This window comes from Hemitrygon akajei, chromosome 1 (assembly GCF_048418815.1).
Source record: "Hemitrygon akajei chromosome 1, sHemAka1.3, whole genome shotgun sequence".
Taxonomy (NCBI): Eukaryota; Metazoa; Chordata; class Chondrichthyes; order Myliobatiformes; family Dasyatidae; genus Hemitrygon; species Hemitrygon akajei.
In genome coordinates, this window is record NC_133124.1 from 56,321,190 (window position 1) to 56,334,469 (window position 13,280).

The window sequence follows — 13,280 nt, forward strand, 5'->3', positions numbered from 1 at the left end:
TTTATATCATTCTCTTATTTGTCATTTGTCAGCTCTAATGACTTTCAAATATAGTCATAAAGCCAAAGAAAAAGGTTGGATTTCTACAGCAAAGTGTTAGCACCCCATGATAGACTGAATTGCCTCCTTCTGTGCTTAATTTTTCAGTTATGTATTTTGTGCTAAATTGACAAATGGAACTGAGAGACAATAACTTATTTGCCTGACATGAATCTATTGCTCAACCCAGCATTTAAATACATAAAGCACCTTCAAAGAAGTCCAATGTTCACAACAAAGTTGTAAGACTAACATCTTCCTCTTAACAATTTGATCCTTCTTGCCCTGTTTGCTTGAACTTGTGATGGACTGGGGCTGTGGCCTGCAACTAGCAGACTTCTGGATCAGCTGTAGTGATACCTGGCTTTGCGAACTGAAGTTTTGAGTGCTCTTTGCTTGCTTTGATTGTTTGCATGATTTGCTTTTTCTCTCTTTCTGCACACTGGGTGTTTGACCGTATTTCGTTGTTAATGTGCTCTATTGGGGTAATGTCACCTGTAAGGGGATGAATCTCAAGGTTGTATAAAGTTTACATACTTTGATAATAAAAAGTACTTTGAACTTTATAGAGAACAACAGAAACATTAGCTGCAAGTGGAAACTTTTTGTGGTCTCTCTCACTACATCACTTTTAGTAGAATATAAGGATATTTCTGGTTCCAAGGCATACTCACCTATTCTGAAGCACTGATTATGCTCTCTATTGTTTTGTTCTTCCTCTTGCTTCTCTTGTCTAATAGATACAGTGGTACTAGGCTCTTGCTTCATCAAATCCAAGAGCATTTTGACACATGTACTCAGGTTTCTGTGTCTGTTCTGAAACTATATACAGTGTGAACTCGCAGAGTGAAATTTGATGTAAAGATATGTAAACCCTACCCCCACCTTCTAACTCTGACTCCTCAACTTTTTATCTCCAGTCCTGCTGAAGGGTTTTGGCCCAAAATGTCGACTGTACTCTTTTCCATAGACGCTGCCTGGCCTGCTGAGTTCCTCCAGCATTTTGTGTGTGTTACTCGGATTTCCAGCATTTGCAGATTTTCTCTTGTTTAAGAAATGTAGCATTCCCATTTGGGTGTATGTTGGCTTTCACAAATTGAATATTGTTGAATTAACCACGGGATATTTGTTTAGGTGCTGTGGAATTGCATTATTTTATTTATTTTTTGATAGCCAGTCCTAGCTTATCAGTTTGGATTCTTGACCCGGACAGTCAGAAGTGGGAGCTCTGCTTCACTTTTATCACTGCCAACACAGTCCTGTCACCCTGATCTTTTCCCCAAATAGGTGCAAAGGAAAGCAGATGATTCAGTGAATCAATTAGCAAATGCTGTTACATTGCTACTCACACCTTACCAATATGTAAGCACTACATTTTCTTAGAGAAATATTCTCTGTGATCCATTTAGGTCCCCATAGTTTACTAGACGTTTAACAGTGAAATATTCTCTGTGATCCCCACGTTTCGGCCCCAAACATCATCACTACCTCCTCCCATAGATGCTGTCTGACCTGCTGAGTTCTGCCAGCATTTTGTGTTTTTTTAAAATTTATTTCCAGCATCTGCAGATTCACTCATGAGGCCGCATGTTACTCGGTTACCTGAGTAAGTGGTGGTTTTGTTTTTAAACAACTGTTGATAGATGTCTGTTGAGACCACAGGTGCTTTATGTCTTTAGTCACTGACTTGAACACAGCCTCAGTGTTAACAACTCCTCTTCAGGTCATTCTTCCCTTGTCCAGAATATGCAACCGAGCTAGGTCCCAAGTTGCTAACACTTTGGCTTTCACTGTTGATGAGCGTACTCCACCACCATTTTCGTCACCTGAACATGTCAAATATCAGCTTCAAATATGAATGTCAAATGTCAAATGTCAAAAAGCATGTCAAATATTCAGACCTTTGTCACTGAGCAGCCTCCTGTGAGTTTGCAGATCTGCAATTCTATAAGAAATGCCTTCATGTACCATCCCCTGCAAACTACTCTTGTGTTTAATCAGTCACATTTCTGTGACAAGACCATAAAAGTTTCATGTAGACTCTGGTCCCAGCTCTTAAGAACTGTATAGCTGGGGTGGGACATTTATTCATGTTCTAGCCTGCTTAGCAATTCTTCAACTGGCTTGAGAATGATTATTTATTTATGTAGAGATACAGTATGGGGTAGACCCTTCCAGCTGCTTGAACCGTGCTGCCCCAGCAACCCCCAGTACAACCCCAGCCTAATCACAGAACAATTTATAGTGACCAATTAATCTACCAAATGGTATGTATTTGGACTGTGGAAGGAAACTGGAACACCTGGAGAAGATACAGATTCCTTATAGATGATGTTGGAATTGAACTCTGAGCTCTGATGCCCTGTTCTGTAATAGCATTGCAATAACCACTATGCTACGTGGCAACCCTGATTTACGCTACCATAATTGAATCCTGATTAAAATTTCTCAGCTTGTATATCTAAGGACTTACAAACAAGGGCAAAATGCACTCTTCCACTCTGTTTCTACAATCCTTGCCCATGTTGGAAACCATTGTTTTTTCATAAATAATACTATTTATAAGATTTGTACTTTTTAACAAACTCATGTATTTTTCACAGTATGTGGTGGTTCATCCCCAGTCACTGGCAAAAGTGGTATAGCAGCTAAACTAATGATTTACCTCTGCCCTGGTCTTCTGCCTGTTCTGGGCCTTTTCATTGCCAACTGCCAACGGGACATTAACTGTCTAGACTTAACACTCCTCTCTCCTATTTCAACCTCACTGCTTCTGAATGCTCAGCTCTCCGTTTCCTCTGCATTAATCCTAACCACACCATCAAACCCACAGATAAGGGGGGTACTGTAGTAGTCTGGCATACTGACCTCTACCTTGCTGAGGCCCAGCACCAACTCTCAGACGCCTTCTCTTACTTACCCCTCGAACAGGACCCCACTAAGAAGCACCAGGCCATTGTCTCCCACACCATCACCAATCTTATCGACTCTAGGGATCTCCCATCCTGCACCACCAACCTGATAATTCCCGTACCCCACACCTCCCGTTTCTACCTCCTACCCAAAATCCACAAATCTACTTGTCCAGGTAGACCCATTTTTTCAGTTTCAGCCCCACTGAACTCATATCTGCATACCTTGACTCTGTTTAATCCCCACTGGTTCAGTCCCTTCCTACCTACATCCGAGATACCTCACACACTCTTGATCTTTTCAAGGATTTCAGGTTCCCTGGCCCCCATCATCTTATTTCTAGTATGGTTATCCAGTCTCTATAACGCCTCCATGCCCCCACCAGGAAGGACTCAAAGCTCTCTGTTTCTTTCTGGACACCAGATCCAACCAGTTCCCCTCCACCACCACTCCTCTGCCTAGTGGAGCTTGTCCTCACTCTAAATAATTTCTCCTTTGCCTCCTCCAACTTCCTTCAAACAAAAGGGGTAGCCATGGGCACTCGCATGGGTCCCAGCTATTCATGCCTGTTTGTCAGGTATGTGGAACAGTCTATGTTCCAGGCCTACACTGGTTACCATTCCACACTTTTCCTATGCAACATCAACAACTGCATTGGTGCTGCTTCCTGCGCCCGTGCTGAACTAATTGATTTCATCCACCCTGCCCTCAAATTCACCTGGTCCATTTCTGATACCTCCCTCCCCTTTCTCGATCTCTCTGTCTCTATCTCTGGAGACAGCCTATCTACTGATGTCTATTATAAACCCATAGACTCTCACAGCTACCTGGACTATACCTCTCCCCACCCCCCCCCCAGTTACTTGTAAACACGCCATCCCCTTCTCCCAATTCCTCCGTCTCTGCTGCATCTGCTCTCAAGATGGCGCTTTTCTGGAATGAAGGAGATATCTTCCTTTTTCAAAGAAAGGGGCTTCCATTCCTCCACCATCAACACTGCTCTCAACCGCCTTTCTCCCATTTCACACATGCCTACTGTAACCCCATCCTCCTACCACCTTACCAGGGACAGGGTTCCTGTTGTTCTCAGTTAACAGCCCACCAGCCTCTGCGTCCAGCACATAATTCTCCAAAACTTCTGCCAACTCCAACTGGATCCCACCACTAAACACATCTTTCCCTTACCTCCACTGTCTGCTTTCCACAGGAGTTGCTCCCTACATGACTCTCTTGTCCATTTGTCCCTCCCCACTGATCTCTCTCCTGGCACTTATCCTTGCAAGCAGAACAAGTGCTACATCTGCCCCTACACTTTCTCCCTCACTACCATTCATGGCCCCAAACAGTCCTTCCAGGCGAGGCAACACCTCATCTGTGAGTCTGTTGGGGTCATTTACTGTGTTCGGTGCTCCTAGTATGGCCTCCTGCATATCGGTGAGACCCAACATAGATTGGGAGACCACTTCGCTGAGCATCTATGCTCCATCTGCCAGAACAAGTGAGATCTCCAAATGGTCACCCATTTAAATTCTGCTTCCCATTCCCATTCCGATACGTCCATCCATGGCCTCCTCCACTGTCATGATAATGCCACACTTAGGTTGGAGGAACACCTTATACTCTGTTTGGGTAGCCTCCAACCTGATTGAATGAACATCGATTTCTCAAACTACCAGTAGTGCCTCTCTTACCTTCCCCCCTTCACCGTTTCCCATCTCCTTTTCCTTCTCATGTTATCTCCTTGCTCACCCACCCACCCATTGCCTCCCTCTGATGCTCCCCTGCCTTTTTTCTTCCTTCCATGGCCTCTGTCTCTTTCACCAATCCACTTCAAAGCTCTTTGCTCCATCCTTCTCCCTCTAAGTTTTACCTATCGCCAGGTGTTTCTCTCTCCCCTCCCCCCACCTTTCAAATCTTCCCCTCAGCTTTTTTTCTCCAGTCCTGCCGAAGGGTTTCGGCTCAAAATGTTGGCTGTGCTTCTTTCCATAGATGCTGCCTGGCCTGATGAGTTCCTCCAGCTTTTTGTGTATGTTGCTCGGAATTCCAGCATCTGCAGATTTTCTCTTGTTTGTGGTTCACCATCTTTCTAATTTTTCATTGAATAAGTATTAGCACATTACCTACGTGATCTAATTGTTTTAATCATGCAACCTTTTAACTAATTCATTCCTAACTAAGGAATTTCTCTTTTCTTATCTATAAAAATGATAGGTTTTTCAGAGATGCCATCTTGGCTTTCATTGGCTTCTTTATTCCTCTGTCTTACATCCCTTAGCACCGTTTCTCAGCTCTTTTTTGAGATTGTTTTGTATTTGTATGTTTGTTTGTTCTCTAAAATAAGCTGAAATCTTAGAATTAAGACATCCTTGACTTCTGGAAGAACATTAAGGATCAGAAAATATACAGAGATCCAACATCCATTCGTCCCTCCCTACAGATTTCCCTCTTGGCATTTATTCTGCAAGTGTGACAAATGCTGCATGTGCCCTTACACATCCTCCCTCACCACCATTCAGGGCCCCAAACCATCCTTCCAGGGGAGGTGACACTTCAGCTGCAAATCTGTTACATCATCTAATGTATCTGGTCCTCTATGCATCAATGAAACCCAACACAGATGGGGCCATTTTGTCAAGTACCTTTTCTTGGTCCATTGTAAAAGGCAGGATATCCCAGTGGCTGTCCATTTCAATTCGACTTCTCATTCTGACTTGTCCTGCCTGTGGCCTCATCTAACACCATGAGGAAGGAGGCCAAACTCAGGTTGGAGGAGCAAAACCACTAGTTTCCAACTTGATGTTATGAATATTGATTTCTCTAACTTTTGGTAATTTCTCCCCCTTCCCGCTTTCTCACTTTTTCCAGTCACAATTCTGGTTACCCTTTCACTCCTTCTCCTAATCTGTCCATCACCTCCCTTTCGTTCCCCTTCTTCTTCTATTTCTTCTGTGGTCTACTGTCCTCTCTCATCAGATCCCTTCATCCTCAGCCTTTTACCTCTTCTACCTATCATTCCTAGCTTCTTACTTCAAACCCGTCACCTACCCACACACCTTCTCTCTCAACTGGTCTTGTCTACTACCTGCCAGCTTGTACTTGTTCTCCTCTCCCCATTTTCTTATTCTGCCTTCTGTCCCCTTTCTTTCCAGTTCCAATTATCAGAATTGGCCCAAAATGGCGACTGTTTATTCTACCTATTCAATCTATGTTAAGGTAACCTAGAGTACAAATCGTAGACACTTTGTCAGGGACAACTGACACAGGGACAAAAGACTAAACTATTGAAATTCTCTTTGGTTTCAATAAACCAATTTGTTCCTCAACCCCAGAGAAAGGATTCAAAATCTCATGTAAGTCAAATACATGATAGTGAAAACATAAACCTTGGTCATGCATGATCAGTAAATGAGTTGCACAATGCAAACTCTTCATCTCTTCTCCTTTGCATTTTAAGTCCTAAAAAACATAAACACAAGAGATTCTGCAGATGCTGGAAATGCTGAGTTCTGATGAATGAGCTGAGTCTAAAACATTGACTATTTATTCTTTTCTATAGATGCTGCTGGACCTGTGAATTACTCCTGCAATGTGCAACTCCTAAATATACCCAGGTTAGTCCATATCACCAATGATTTTAATAATAACCAACAGTGAATCTAAATATTCAGTTGAAATGACAGAAAATACAGTCATCATATTCTGCAACTACATGCTTGCCATGATGTCATCATTATTTCTACACTAGCCACTACAGTATATTGATAACATCAGGATTCAGTGATGGGCTACACGATAGGTTCTTCCTAATACCATGGGATTATCACACTCCCAGATATTCATATCCTTTTGACTACAGATGTCTCTACTCTTCCCCCTAAACCCACTCCCAGCCCCATTTATTCTCCCAATTTTTGATTTTGTCAATCACCTTTGCCTCATAGCTTGTATTCTTAGACCATTTCATGCCTCTGCAAATGGATGGAAATGAGACCTAGCTCAGCATAAGGCTGCCTTGCACGTCATGACTTAGACACAGGAATTCTACCCAAATTCTTATTTCTTTTCTCAAGAAATATGTCATTGGTTGGAGGCACTAAATGCCCTGTTATGTCACCAGTGTGTTATACACCACCTCTGATGTTCATTGTATTGTTGAAAAAATTGGAGGCAGTGTTCAATTTTAGTGACTCCAGCCCCAGATTTATCTTTTCACTTTTCATATATTTGCATAATTTTCTTCCCAATTAGTTAGCTAAATTAAATAAAAATCATTGCAGAACACTTAAAAAGCTTTGGTAGACTAAATAATTAATAAAATGTGCCCCGCATGCCACAGTAGAACAGGGCAGGTGAACACAATTAATATTTAAGGAACATTCTTAAATGAAATGACAGAAATAGAGGAAGAAAGATTTAGGATGGAAATCTGAGAACTTGATGGAAGTTGGCTGTAGATGTAACTGACAATGGTGAACTTCTATTAAGTCATCAATGCTGAAGGCATTGGAGGAAATGGAGGAGCTGAGAGATCTAGAAGGATCATACTGTAGATCTTCAACACATTTGAGAGAGCATGTTGTGACTATAAAAGTCCTAAAAGCAAGAATGAGAGCTTCAAAACTGTGATATTGATGAAGTGGTAGTTAATGCAAGTTGGAAATCATGGGCATGATTCCAGGAGCATGATAACGTGGATGTAGCAATGTTTTAGATAAGCACTGATGAATGGTAGAAAACAAAAAAGCATGGACACAAAAATGGTCAAGATTATTGGAAGGATGGATGTGGGTTTTTAGGAGTAGTTGAGCTAAGATATGGGGAGTCCAGTGAATGTGAAAACTGAACTCTTAAGAAATTAAGTAAATATTTGACAGAGGAGGTGGACAGAGTGATCTGCTGTGTTACAGCTCCAGATGAAGCTACTTCACCTTTGTCACACTTTTGATGAAGGTAGTTTGCATCTTCAGTCAGAATTGTTTAAGTACTGTGGTAAAGGTGGAAGCCGTTTAAGAGAGGTTTAACCATAAAATCATGGAAAAGAGGGGCATCAAATGGCAACATGACAATAATATGTAGGGCTTTGCGAAGAAGGATGAAAATAGACATAGAAACAGAAAGCCTACAGCACAATGCAGGCCCCATTACCTAGGGTTACCCATAGCCCTCTATTTTTCTAAGCTCCATGTACCTATCCAGGAGTCTCTTTAGAGACTTTATCATATCACCTCCCCCACTGTCCCCAGCCACCCATTCCACGCACTCACCACTCTGCGTAAAAAAAACTTACCACTGACATCTCCTCTGTACCAACTTCCAAGCACCTTAAAACTGTGCACTCTCATGTCAGCCATTTTAGCCCTGGGGAAAAGCCTCTGACTATCCACATGATCAATGCCTCTCATCATCTTGTACACCTCTATCAGCTCACCTCTCACTCCAAGGAGAAAAGGCCATGTTCACTCAACCTATTGTTACGAATGTGCCACAACTCTGAGGGGCCGAAGGGTACAAAGTAGCCCCCTCCTTTTCGAGAATCGCAAGATCGCTATTAATTCGGGTCTGGGACCCAGGAAATGAGAGAGAGAGACATCCAGAATACACAGGTTTTGTAATGTGTGTCCTGGCCCCAGAAAGGCGGAACCATTGATAACGGCCATTGTCTCTTGGAGACGGAATTGTGTATTGAGTACTGTACTATTCATTGAAGCCCTCAGGGAATGACCAGAGTGGGCTGGTTGAGGGATTGCATCATCCCAACCTGATTGACATCTGAGACCCCGTGAGTAAGGATAAAAGAGGGTCTGGGGAACAACCCCTTCAGACGCACCAGGAGAAACGTATGAGACCAGTGGGGGTTTGTGTGTGTCCATCCTTGCCCGGATGACAAGTCTTCCACGGAACGGCCTCGCTAAAGGACGAATACAGATCAAGATCGGATAAAGGAAAGCTGGCAAGTTTCTAAAAATCTGTCTCTCTCTCCAACCAAAAAGCGGCAGCCTGAATGAACTGAGTGACTTCTATATTTCCATCGGACAATACATTATCCCCTAGACAACGATAGAGCTATTTCTTATTGATTATTATTATACCTGCACTTTTAGATCTAGTATTGATAACGTATAGTATCTGTATGTTTGCATTGATATTATTTTTGTGTATTTTTACCAATAAATACTGTTAAAAATAGTACCATCAGACTTCAACAGACCTCTCTATCTTTGCTGGTAAGTGACCCAGTTACGGGGTTCGTAACACTATTCTCATAAGGCAAGCTCCCCAATCCAGGCAACATTCTTGTAAATCTCCTCTGCACCCTTTTAATGGTTTCCACATCCTTCTTGTAGTGAGGCGACCAGAACTGAGCTCAGTACTCCAAGTGGGGTTTGACCAGGGTCCTATATAGCTGCAACATTACCTCTCGGCTCCTAAACTCAATCCCATGATTGATGAAGGCCAAAACACTGTGTGCTTTCTTAACCATAGAGTCAACCTGTGCAGCAGCTTTGAGTGTCCTATGGACTCAGACCCCAAGATCCCTCTGATCCTCCACACTGCCAGGAGACTTACCATTAATACTATATTCTGCCATCATATTTGACCTACCAAAATGAACCACTTCACACTTATTTGGGTTGAACTCCATCTGCCACTTCTCAGCCCAGTTTTGCATCCTATCAATGTCCCGCTGTAACTTCTGACAACCCTCCACACTGCCCACAACACCCCCAACCTTTGTGTCATCAGCAAATTTAGGTAACCCATCCCTCCACTTTCCATTGGATCCCATGCCTACTTACTTTCTCAATAAGCCTTGTATGGAGTACCTTATCAAATGCTTTGCTGAAATCCATATACACTACATCTACTGCTCTGCCTTCATCAATGTGTTTAGTCACATCCTCAAAAAATTCATTCAGGCTTGTAAGGCATGACCTGCCCTTGACAAAGATGTGCTGACTATTTCTAATCATATTATGCCTCTACAAATGTTCAGAAATCCTGCCTCTCAGGATCTTCTCCATCAAATTACCAACCACTGATGTAAGACTCACTGGTCTATAATTTCCTGGGCTATCTCTACTCCCTTTCTTGAATAATGGAACAACATCTGCAACCCTCCAATCCTCTAGAACCTCTCCTGTCCCCATTGATGATGCAAAGATCATCGCCAGAGGCTCAGCAACCTCATCCCTCGCCTTTCACAGTAGCCTGGGGTACATCTCGTCCAGTCCCGGTGACTTATCAAACTTGATGCTTTCCAAAAGCTCCAGCACATCCTCTTTCTTAATATCTACCTGCTCAAGCTTCTTAGTCTGCTGTAGGTTATCCCTACAATCGTCAAGATCCTTTTCCATAGTGAATACTGAAGCAAAGTATTCATTAAGTACCTCTGCCATCTGCTCCGTTTCCCTATACACTTTACACTGTCACACTGGCACACGGTCCTATTCTCTCATGTCTTATCCTTTTTCTCTTCACATACTTGCAGAATGCCTATGGATTTTCCTGAATTGTGAGCTCCAAGGCCTTCTCATGGCCTCTTCTGACTCTCCAAATTTAATTCTTAAGCTCCTTCCTGCTAGCCTTATAATCTTCTAGATCTCTATCATTACCTTGTTTTTTGAAACTTTTGTAAGCTCTTCTTTTCTTCTTGACTGGATTTTCAAGTCTTTGTACACTACGGTTACTGTACCCTATCATCCTTTCCCTGTCTCATTGGAACGTACCTATGCAGAACTCCACTCAAATATCCCCTGAACATTTGCCACATTTCTTCTGTACATTTCCCTGAGAACATCTCTTTCCAATTGGCTGGCCATTCATAAGGACAGAAGGATGAAAGGAGATAGAACAGATTGAGAAGGGGTGGAGGAACAGATTACACTCATAAATATTTTGCCCATATACAAAATTTAAAATTTAATTCAATGCTTATGGAAACTACACTGCTCATCAGCTTATGTAATGTTGTGATAGCATTAATGTTTAGAAGTGGAGAGTTGAAGTGGGAGGAGGCTCATATGGAGCATGAACAGATGTTGAGCTGAATAATTTATGTCCGCGCATATTTTATTTAATTCAATATCAATGGCAACTAAGACTTGGGTTATTTAATATTTGAACCAATCAATACAGATTTGGTCATAATTAACTTTTTAGTTCATAATTTGTTGTGGGTTAGTTTAAGTTTTTTTGTCAATACTACAAATTATTTTGATAGTAATCTTATACTCATTAACCATGCTCATGGAAAGTAAACATAGTAATAAAAATTGAACTATGTTAAATAGCCACTTAGTTTTAAAAAATGGCATATGAGAGTTGATGAGGGCAATGAATTACCAAATTCTGTTAATTTTGTTAACTTCACTTACTTTAAGGTTCCTTAAGGTTGTCATAGCCAGGGCAGATAGTGGGAATAAGCTCCCACTAACTATTAAATGCTCCCAAAAGCATGCATCTCAAATATCCTCTGACAATCAAGTTCAGTGCCTGGCCTTCACGTGTGGCTTAGCTCTTAAGCCTGGTGGAAAGATTTCTATTGACAGGAGAAGGGGCAAAGGTGGATTCTTGTACCTTAAAATCAGTTGCTTCGGGCAGATGGGGGTCGACAGCCATGGTTGGCAGCTCGTCTAGGAGAAGGAAAACTCTGATACCAAATCTCCGCTGCCTCGTGGCTATACTCATTCTTGGGGAAGGCTTCGGGGGTAAAGCCGGAGGAACATTCTGGAGCTGGAGTCCTTAAGGCAGTCTTATCTTGAGTTCAACGCTGACTGGCAACTCCTGCGAAGCTCTTGGTGCCAAACTGTATCAGTCTCTGCCGCTCCTTTGGATCATCAGCTGCCGAGAGAGGGGGAGCCTGCTGCTCGGCTAACAGCTTGCTATCGTACTGCCCTGGCTGGCGTATCATGTAGACAGCTAGCAGGCAATATCCATGGTGGGGCTCACTTACTTTACCTAAACTTAACTCTAGTAATGTTCTATTTGTCAAGTAACAATAGAACCTTCTTTTTGTTTAATTTGAGCTTGGTTTCCTTTCTAATGTACTTTACTCGACTGAGTTAACGAGTCGGTGTTCATTTAGGTCTGGGTCATGTTAATGTGGATTAAGATAACCAAATCTTTGATTGTTCCTTCTCGGTAGGAATGTGTTGTTGCGTTGTCAGCTTCCTGCTCAAATAGTTAAGAACCAAGAATTGTGGGTGCCAGATTAGTCATGCAACACTCTTACAATGTGGAAGTTTTCATTCATTGCACTCATTGGCTCAGTATCAGCACTACAGTAGAACTGTCAGTAATTTAATTGGTTTGAGTTGTAAAAACATTACTTTAGGAGTATTTTTCCGCTCTCAGATCTTGGTATACACAAAATGCATTTTTCAAATCAACCAGGATTAGCATTGCAATTAAATCTTTATGAAATATGAGAGAATGGGAATTAAATAATAGGATGAAAGTCAATATTTAGTCAATGTATCCAGGCTATATGATGCAAGACTATTTTGTTTATGAAAGGCTAAGTTTGGTTAATATGCTGATAAAGGTTTTGCAAATAATAGTTGAAAGGACTGCACTTCAGTGTTTACATTCTGGGTCACTAGGAGTTTGTGACCGATGTGGCATTTTGCATTGGGATTCTTAATCATACCTTTATTTGCTAGTGTTATAATCCCAGCCCCCTCCTTTGTGAGAATCGCAAGAGCCCTAGTGAAGGGGAGGGTCAATGACCCAAGAGAAGAGAGAGATACGTGCGGTGTCCCTCGTTTCACGGCGAGGCAAAAGCTGGCGACTGTGGTCATTGTCTCGTGGAGACACCTTTGTGAATTGGGAACTGTACTACGTGTATACCCTCGGGCAACGTGGGTGGAGAGATGGAGAGAGATTGCATCATCCCAACCTGATTGACATCTGAGACCCTGTGAGTTCAGATAAAAGAGGGGTTGTAAAGACGGCCCCCCAGACGCACTAGAAATCCTGCGACAGCGTTTAATAGCGACAGCCGGTGGTGGGGTTCGTGTGCGTCTTTTCCTTGCCTGGGATTGGCGACCTCACCATGAAAGAACAGCTTAGCTACAGGAGAGGCCACAAGTGAGCGTCCATTCCCCAACGAGACTCCGACGAATCGAACTCCTAAAGGTTGGAAAAAACCCGCCGGGTAACTGTTTCATTCAATCTCTATCTCTCTCTCTCTAACAAAGTGCACCAACGCGACACCACAAAAGACGGCAGCTGGTGGAACTGCAGTGACCGCAAGAGACTTTCAGATATACAGCGGACAATATATACATTACCCATAGACAACGATAGAGCTTATTTCTGATTGATTA